Source organism: Trichechus manatus, unplaced genomic scaffold (assembly GCF_000243295.1).
Source record: "Trichechus manatus latirostris isolate Lorelei unplaced genomic scaffold, TriManLat1.0 scaffold00182, whole genome shotgun sequence".
NCBI lineage: Eukaryota > Metazoa > Chordata > Mammalia > Sirenia > Trichechidae > Trichechus > Trichechus manatus.
Genome location: NW_004444118.1, coordinates 3,326,473 through 3,335,353, shown reverse-complemented (window position 1 = coordinate 3,335,353; position 8,881 = coordinate 3,326,473).

The following is an 8,881-nucleotide window of genomic DNA, read 5'->3' as shown; positions in this document are numbered from 1 at the left end:
GGTCGACTTGACAGCAATGTTTTTTTTTTTTTTTTTTTTAAATTAATGATACTATTCATATTGTTCTTTTTGAAGCAGCCAGAACTGGAGCCAGAATCACAAATCACTGGCATCCATCCACTTACCTCCATTTGAACATTCCATGAGTTTATTCTGTTTCATTGCTAAAAAATTACTTATGCGAGCATTTTGAGATTAGGTTATACTGGCAATATCAACCTGTTTTGGTCTATGAACAACTAAAATTTGTTTGAAATTGAAATATTGAAATTATATATCTGATTGGTTTCTAATAAGAGAACATTGCTTCATTAACTTTCCATGAGAAAAAATCTTTGATTTGTTGTTTTTTATTATAAAAGAAATACACACCTATAAAATATCAAATAGTATAACAGCTTTCAGGTAAAAATAAATTGCCCTGTTTACTCCATCCTTATTTTTATATATCTAGAGAAAGCTATTTTTAACAGTTTGATGTGTATCTTTCCCAACAATTTTTATAAACTTCTGTTTCTACACAAATTGACTAAAATATATATAATTCTGCAATTTAATTTCTTCACTTAGCAATATATTGTGGATGTTACTGTAAAAGGTCATATCAACAAGGCTATGGGAGATGAAGTGGCTGCAAGGGAAAAGATCATTCAAGGACTGTTGAGTAGAAGAGTGCTTCTTATGGTACTGGACAGCCTAAAGAAAGAGAATGATAAGCTCAAAGTCCTAAATTCTTGGCTCAAGGTAAAACCCGACAATCAGACTTTCTATAACTATATGAAAAGAATCTTTTATTGCTTGTAGCTGCAAGCTGAAGCCAAAACCAAACTCAAAATTTGATTCTACAAGTTAGAATATTACAAACTCAGTTGAATTCAAGCCTTGTTAGATCTTTTAAGTAACAGCTAGAGGCCTGATTGTGATAAAATGTGACCTCAAGAACTGATAAAGAGATATATGGAGGATTCAGGTAAAAGCATTGCAAATATTCACAGCCCTTCAAATTTCCTTTGCCTACAAATGCAGTAGGCATAGTGAGGGCCTGACCCACCTTATGGTTAAATAACTTGTCTGAGGTTCCAAAGCCAAAAAATGACAAGGCAATCTGTCTGTAGGAGCCCTGGTGGTGCAACAGTTAAGCACTTGGCTGCTAACGGAAAGGTTGGCCATTGGAACCCACCCGGTGGCTCCATTGGAGAAAAACCTGGCAATGTGCTTCCTTACAGATTACAGCCAAGAAGACCCAATGGGGCAGTTCTTCTGTGTCACATGGGGCTGCTATGAACTGGAAATCAACTCCACGCAACCTAACAACAACAGTCTGTCTCCTTCAAAACCCATGCTCCTGACCACTACTCTTTACTGCCCATTAGTAATCTGTTATGGGTGGGGTTGGGGGTCATTATAAACAATAAGTATATTCTCCATTCAAATGTTTGTTTAGCTATTAAAGTCTGAAAGAATATCATTCTGTACCTAATTTTCTCTCTGCTGAAGCTGCTGTATTTCTGCGTTCCCAAGAAACTTTGGTTGGGATACAGATTTAGACTCCATAGACGAAATTGCACTCTATCATTTTCATTCATTTATTACTTTTTAAGTATTTCTTTTGTCACCAGGAAATCGGAGCAGTATGTCCGACAGTTGTGCTGGAGTTGCTAGCAGGAGCACGCCCTCTAGTGGTCCCATGCTGATATGCAGCCAGATGCAGCATCCACCCAAACTGCTTCTGTGACATTTCTTTCCTATTATAAGAGCAATGGCAGGAGCAGATGATGAGAAAAAAGAAAATATTGAAGAGGAAACAAAAAAATCTTACAGTGAGTTTCAATGCCTATTTTTTTTTAGTTAGGGAATGATACTCTCCTTCAGTGTATATGGCCGAATGTCAGATCACAGTGGATAATTTTACTCCTGGCTCAGATCCAGGGAACTCAAGTATGCCAGAGATTTTTTTTTTTTTTTAAAAACTCGCCCCCATATCTTTACATCTTTCAAAAGGGGCTGGAAAGAATTCTGGCTAAATTTTGAAGTAAATGCCAGACCATAAAATTGCTGTGAAAACCATCATAAGCCTATTCATCCCTCTTAAGGACCTGCAAGTAAATATAATTCTCTTCCTTTTTCCTTTCTTTCTCAAGAGAATGCGTCTGAGGAGCAGCTGTAGAGTATGAGTCCTAGAGTCACAAACTATATGTATTGTCTCCATGTAGAGTTAAGTGGAAATCATAGACTTTTTTTTTTTTAAGGTTAGAAAATAATAACTAAAACATGAGAAAGGTGCAATGTAATTTTAGACAGTTGTGATCATTACAATAAGACAGTAAGCTACCAAATTGATTTAGCATCTGTGCTACACAATGTCTAGTGTTTCTTTTCTCAGGCCATGGATTCTATGTATCTGAGTACAATTTATCTTCATCCCTTCTTACCTGGCCCTCTTATGTTGTGACTAATTCTTAGCAAATAATGAGATTTTCTGCAACTATGACAAAGCATGTAGTGAATACTGAAGTCATTTAGCTAGGAAAAATCCAAATGAGAATGAGTAAAAGAAGGAAAACACCCAACTTACTGATTTCTAGTCTCTTTTTGCCGAAAGCACTGTTAATTCAACAAGTGTTTAATGAGCATCTAGCTATCTAGAAAGGTGTTTGTAGAGTACGTCAGTAGACAAAAATGAAGACATGGTTCTTCTATTTCAAGAGCTTACAAACTAGCAAGTGAGAATTTCAGTAGCAACCTGGATTGATTTGTGTCAACCAAAAATATCTGTCAACTTGGCTGGGTCATGATTCCCAGTATTGTATGATTGTGTACCATTTTGTAATCTGATGTGATTTTCCTGTGTGTTGTAAACTCTGTCACTAGGTTGTAATAAGATGTATTAGCAGAAGTTATATTGGTGAAGTTTACAAGATTAGGTAGTGTCTTAAGCCAGTCTCTTTTGAGATATAAAAGAGAAGCAAGCAGAGAGACATGTGAACCTCATACCACCAAGAAAGCAGTGCTAGGAGCAGAGCGCATCCTTTGGACCTGAGGTTCCTGCGCAGAGAAGCTCCCAGATCAAGGGAAGACTGATGACACTGACCTTCCTCCAGAGCCGACAGAGAAAGCATTACCCTGGAGCTGATGCCCTGAATTTGGACTTGTAGCCTACTGGACTGAGAGAATAAATTTCTCTTTGTTAAAGCCATCCACTTGTGGTATTTCTGTTATGGTAGCACTAGATGACTAAGACACAGCCCAAAGAAAACAAAGGAGATCATCTTTCCGACTGGGAAGATAGTAAACCTCTTGTCAAGTATTATTTGAGCTAGTTATACACAATGGGAAGAATTTCAACAGGCAGGTATGGGAGGGAAGGTATTCTAGGCAGAGGAAATTTTAGCAAGCACTCAATGCTCATGGTGATTACAGTGTTTGACTAATACTCTGGTTTGCTGGGGCGTATCTTGAGTGAGAGGGAAGACTGAGAGTTGAGGATGGAATGGTACTTTGAACTTTATTCTGTAAGCAGAAGAGAACCATTAAAGGCAATGAGGAGAGTGAGGGGCATGAGCAGAGCTTTAGGAAGATTGTTCTGGTGGCAACATTTAAGCTGAATTGGAAGGAAAAAGCTATCAGGCAAGCTGACTAGCTAGAAGTTATGAGAATGGGGGAAATGAGTAATAAAGGCTTACATTGCAGCATCAGAGGCAGGTATTAGTGTATATTTGAAGGGGTTGAGCTGGAAAAGTGATTCTCCACCAAAACTACTGCCACCACCAGTTGCTGTTGAGCATGGCAACCCTATGTGTGTGAGAATAGAACTGTGCTCCATAGGGTTTTCAATGGAAGTAGATTGCCAGGTCTTTCTTCCTCTGGGTGGACTTGAGTCCTCAATCTTTTGGTTAGCAGCCAAGCGTGTTAACTGTTTACACCACCCAGGGATTCCTATAGTTAGAATAGGTGCTTTGAAGTCTAATAATTTCAGCATCTGGGTCATCTTAGGGTTGTTGATTGTCTTTAACCTTGAGAATTGGTCACATTTTCCTGCTTCTTTGTATGTTGAAGAATTTTGGACTGTATCCTGGATACTTGAATATTATACTGTATAGGCTTTGGGTTCCATTAAAATCCTTTAAAGAATGTTAATGTTAATTTTTTATTTTAGCAGTCAATTCAGTTTTGTCTTACTTTCTTTGGTGATGACTCCAACATTAGTTCAGTTTTCAAACCTATTCACTGCTCTGAGTCTGTCTCACACATGTGTGTTCATCTACTACTTTATTTCTTCTAAATTGAATAATCGGTCTGAGAGTGAGAAGAACTGTGCTGGAATGGGAGCTCATCTGCTGGTGATCAACACCGAGGAGGAGCAGGTACGTTCTAATGGACCGTGAAGCAGGAGCCCTGCCTGGGGTTTGTTCATCTCTGTTGGCTTAGAGGAGGTTTTATTGTTCTCGGATGTGGGTGCTGTGGGAGAAAACTTTTAGAAAAGCAAGTAGGAGAGGCTCCTAAGACTTTACATTATACTTCTTCTTCCTGTTTCAATAAAATCTCTCCTACTCAAAGAAATTGTGCAATACAACATGTGAGGGTTGAGTGGAAGGAAGAGAAAATTTCAGTCTGAAATATCAGTTTGTTCTTTCAACATGTAAATGAGTTATACATCACTCAGTACTTAACAAATAAGGGGTATTAAGTGGAATAGAGAGACAAAGTTGAATCTTGAGAATAATAATCAACAATCAGAAATGAGGTTGAAAAAATTATTAAATCTATGAACGTTGTCTCATGCACAGCTTTGAAGAATATCATTTCTTAGAGAAAAAAAGTGGTAAAGTGGGTATGAGATTAGAGTTCAGTCTGATCATGGTTAGAACTCTCTCCCACGTATTTGTAAGTAATGAATTTGATCCTGACCTGCTCAGCCACAGAAGTCCTGTGATCATGATCAGGGGTCATGTGGCTTTCCCTGGTTCCTGTTCTTTTCTTGTCTTTTTTCTAAGACCATAAGAAACTCAGTACAACCGAAGTACTGTACAGTCTGTGAATCCTTTCTTTTCTTCTCTCAGCTATTACTAACTCAGAAGCTGGATAGAAAATTTACTTACTACATGCGACTGTCAGAACCAGAACAGATGCACCAGTGGCAGTAGGTAGATCAATCACCATACAAAAAAAGTGTCATGTGAGTATAGAATTTAGTAAAAGAATTCTGAATCCTGTGCCATACTGGCCTATTCCAGCTCTCAGCTACTATAAAACAACAGCAACAACAAAAAACTACTTTTTTTTCCCTAAACCCAGATCTACTGGACACTAAAGTCTGTGCTTTTAACCGCATTTATATCTCTAAATAAAATGAAAAATTCATGTTGTTTAAGATCATAATTAATAAGATTTAATATTTGTCATAAAGCAAAATATTGAATTCTGATAATCTTATTATAACTCCTATTTATGTTTTTTAAAGAATTTTAAAGTATGTTGGAATACATTACTACCTTGATCCTCATGTCAACTGTGTAAAATACTTGTAGATAGTACTCAGTCTCCATTTTTTTGATAAGAAACCTGAGACTCAGGGAAATTAAATTACTTTCCCAAGATAACAGGGAGGAAGTAGCAGATCCAGAGATCTTAACTAGTTCCGCAGACTTCAAAATCAGTGGGTAAAGAACGAACTGTATTGATACTTGGGACCAGAGGGAAATCTTTTTAATCACTTAAGGAAGCCCAATGGGATTGGCAGTCCCTTGGGAACAAGAGGAAAGGATGAACAAGTAGACGGGAGCCCATGGGATAGCTGGTGGGAGGATGTTTAGTGTATCCTGAGTTACTTAAGGTGGCAGAATACCGGGTGATGTGGGTGCAGTTTTCAAGGGAAATGTCAGTGACACAGACAGAGGAGAAGCTGCTTAAACTTGAGGGTTTTATATAAGGACGTAGCATCTTTTATTAAACCCATTGTCTTACATGGAATATCTGTGTGCCCACACTTAATGTTCATCTGTAATTGTAACCATTTCTCCAAGATTCTACACGTGTGTAATTATTTTATAATGTGTATTAAATTGACTTTTCCTGTATCCTATGTCATGTCAGTACATGATATAGAAAAGAGACATGAATATTTTAGCTAAGCTTGACAGATTGAAAGACAAATGTCATTGTTTTCCAATAGAAAACAATATCATATAAGTGAATAAAGGCATTTTAAATGTAGGATTGATCTGCACGCCATGCTGTTCAACACCAGCTCCCTCAGCCTCTAAGCCATTCAAAGCATAGTTTGAAGAAATAGGCTCAAGGCGGGGCCAAGATGGTGGAGTAGTCAGATGCTTCTGGTGGACCCTCTTACAACAAAGATCCGAAAAAACAAGTGATTCAATTATATATGGCACTCTAGGAGCCTTGAACATCAAAGGCAGAGTTGAGGAACCAGCTTGAGTGGCAGGGGGAGGGAGAGACAGTTTGGAAGCAGCGAGGAGTTGCCAGACCTGACTTGACAAGAGCCTGAGCCCTTCTGGACCTGAGCAGCTCATGGGTGTGCTGTGAGTCACTGGCAGAGACCCAGCTCCAGAGAGTCTATGCGACCACCAGAACCAGTGAGAAGCAGCCCTTGATCCAGCAAAAGATAAGTAATTGCAAATGGCCTACCGCACGGATCAGAAACACCCCACTTAGGCAAAAACCTCTCTCCCATTTACGTCCCTGCTCCTTGCTTTGCACTGGGTCCTGGACGGGCTTCAGCAGTTGTCGAGTCCCCTGGGCCAGAAGTAGGATCCATCACATTCTCCCTGCCTTGGAGAGTGAACAAATTAACAAACGGGAAAAAATAAACTGCCCGTACCCCTAATCCAGGAACCCAGGGTAGGCACAACTTCTTTGCCTAGGCACAGGCATAAGGTTTCCAAGGACTCTGAGTGCCTTTCCCCCTGCAGAGACTTGTGTGGGCCGATCTCAACAGCATAGGCCCTCATTACCACGGTACAATAGGGGATATACTGGAACTATAACTTCAACTGTTTCAGCTGTGAATTGGCAGGTTCTTGACATTTGACACTGTTCTTCCCATTCAGCAGGGTCTTCACCTACCCACATCAGGGGCCTGAGGACAGGTGGCTCCACCCATGCCACCAAGCCACCTGTGATAGGGGCCCGTGAATAAGAGGTGCCCCCCAGCCCTTACAGCCAACAGCATTAGGTCCTCATAGTCTGGCTGCAAAACCCACCCACCTACGTGCTGTAGGAAACAGGGACATGCCATCCTCCTGGACACTCGGGGGTGACCGTCAGCCCCCGGCCTTGCTCAGAGGGTGTCCCTCTGTTGCAGCCAGATGCCTGTGCCTACACCAATCGCCTGTCTAGGACTGTAAGTGAGAGCCTACATCACACACCTGGGCACCTGAGCTGAATCCATACAGGAGGACTGGGCGGACTCCTGAGTTCATATACCTAGTAACAGATCTAACCACCTGGTGACAGGACATTGGAGCTTCAAAGGTGCCAATAATCAAACTAGCTCATACGAGCAGCCTATTTGTGCATATCAAAACAAAACAAGAAGCTAGGACACAGCAAACATAAATAAATATAATAACTTATTGATGGCTCGGAGACAACAGTCAATATCAAATCACATAAAGAGGCAATCCATGATGACTTCAGCAAGTTCACAAAATAAAGAATCTAGAAATTTTCCAGAGGAGGAGAAATTCTTGGAATGACCTGAGGCACAATACAAAAGATTAACATACAGAACTCTTCAGGAAATGAGGAAGGAAATTAAGCAGAACACAGAACTCACAACAGAGGAAATTAAAAAGATTAGAGAAGAGCATAATGACAAATTTAACAGGCTGCAGGAATCCACAGAGAGATAGCAGTCAGAAATCCAAAAGATTAACGATAAAATTTCAGAATGAGACACCTCAATAGAAATAAGAGCAGAATTGACTCAATGGAAGTCAGAATTAGTGAGATTAAAGATAAAGCACTTGACACCAACTTATTTGAGGGAAAATCAAATAAAGGGATTTAAAAAAATGAAGAAACCCTAAGAGTTATGTGGGATTCTATCAAGAGGAATAACCTACGAGTGACTGGAGTACCAGAACGAGGGGGATAAAAGAAAATACACAGAGAATTGTTGAAGATTTGTTGGCAGAAAACTTCCCTGATATCATGAAAGATTACAAGATATCTATCCAAGATGCTCATCGAATCCCACATAACGTAGATCCCAAAAGAAAGTCACCAAGATATATTATAACCAAATTTTCCAAAACCAAAGATAAAGAGAGAATTTTAAGAGCAGCTAGGGATAAATGAAAAGTCATCTACAAAGGAGAGTCAATAAGAAGAAGCTCGGACTACTCAGCAGAAACCATGTGGGCAAGAAGGCAATGGGATGATATATATAAAGCCTTGAAGGAAAAAAATTGCCAGCCAAGAATTATATATACAGCAAAACTGTCTCTCAAATATCATGGTGAAATTAGGGCATTTCCAGTTAAACAGAAGTTTAGGGAATTTGCAAAAACCAAAAATTACAAAAAATACTAAAGGGAGTCCTCCGGTTAGAAAATCAATAACATGAGATAACAACCCAAGACTAGAACACAGGACAGAACAACCAGATATCAACCCAGATAGGGAAGTCACAAAAATAAACCAAAGCTAAAACATTGAAAATAGGGAAACAGATGTCAATATGTAAAAGATGACAACATTAAAACAAAAAAGAGGGACTTACAAAATGTAGACATAGATTTTTCATATGGAGAGGAAGTCAAGGCGATATAAAGAAATAAAAGACTGGTATAAGCTTAGAAAAATATTAAGGTAACCACACAGGAAACTAACAATCCTATGAGTCAAAATAAAAAAC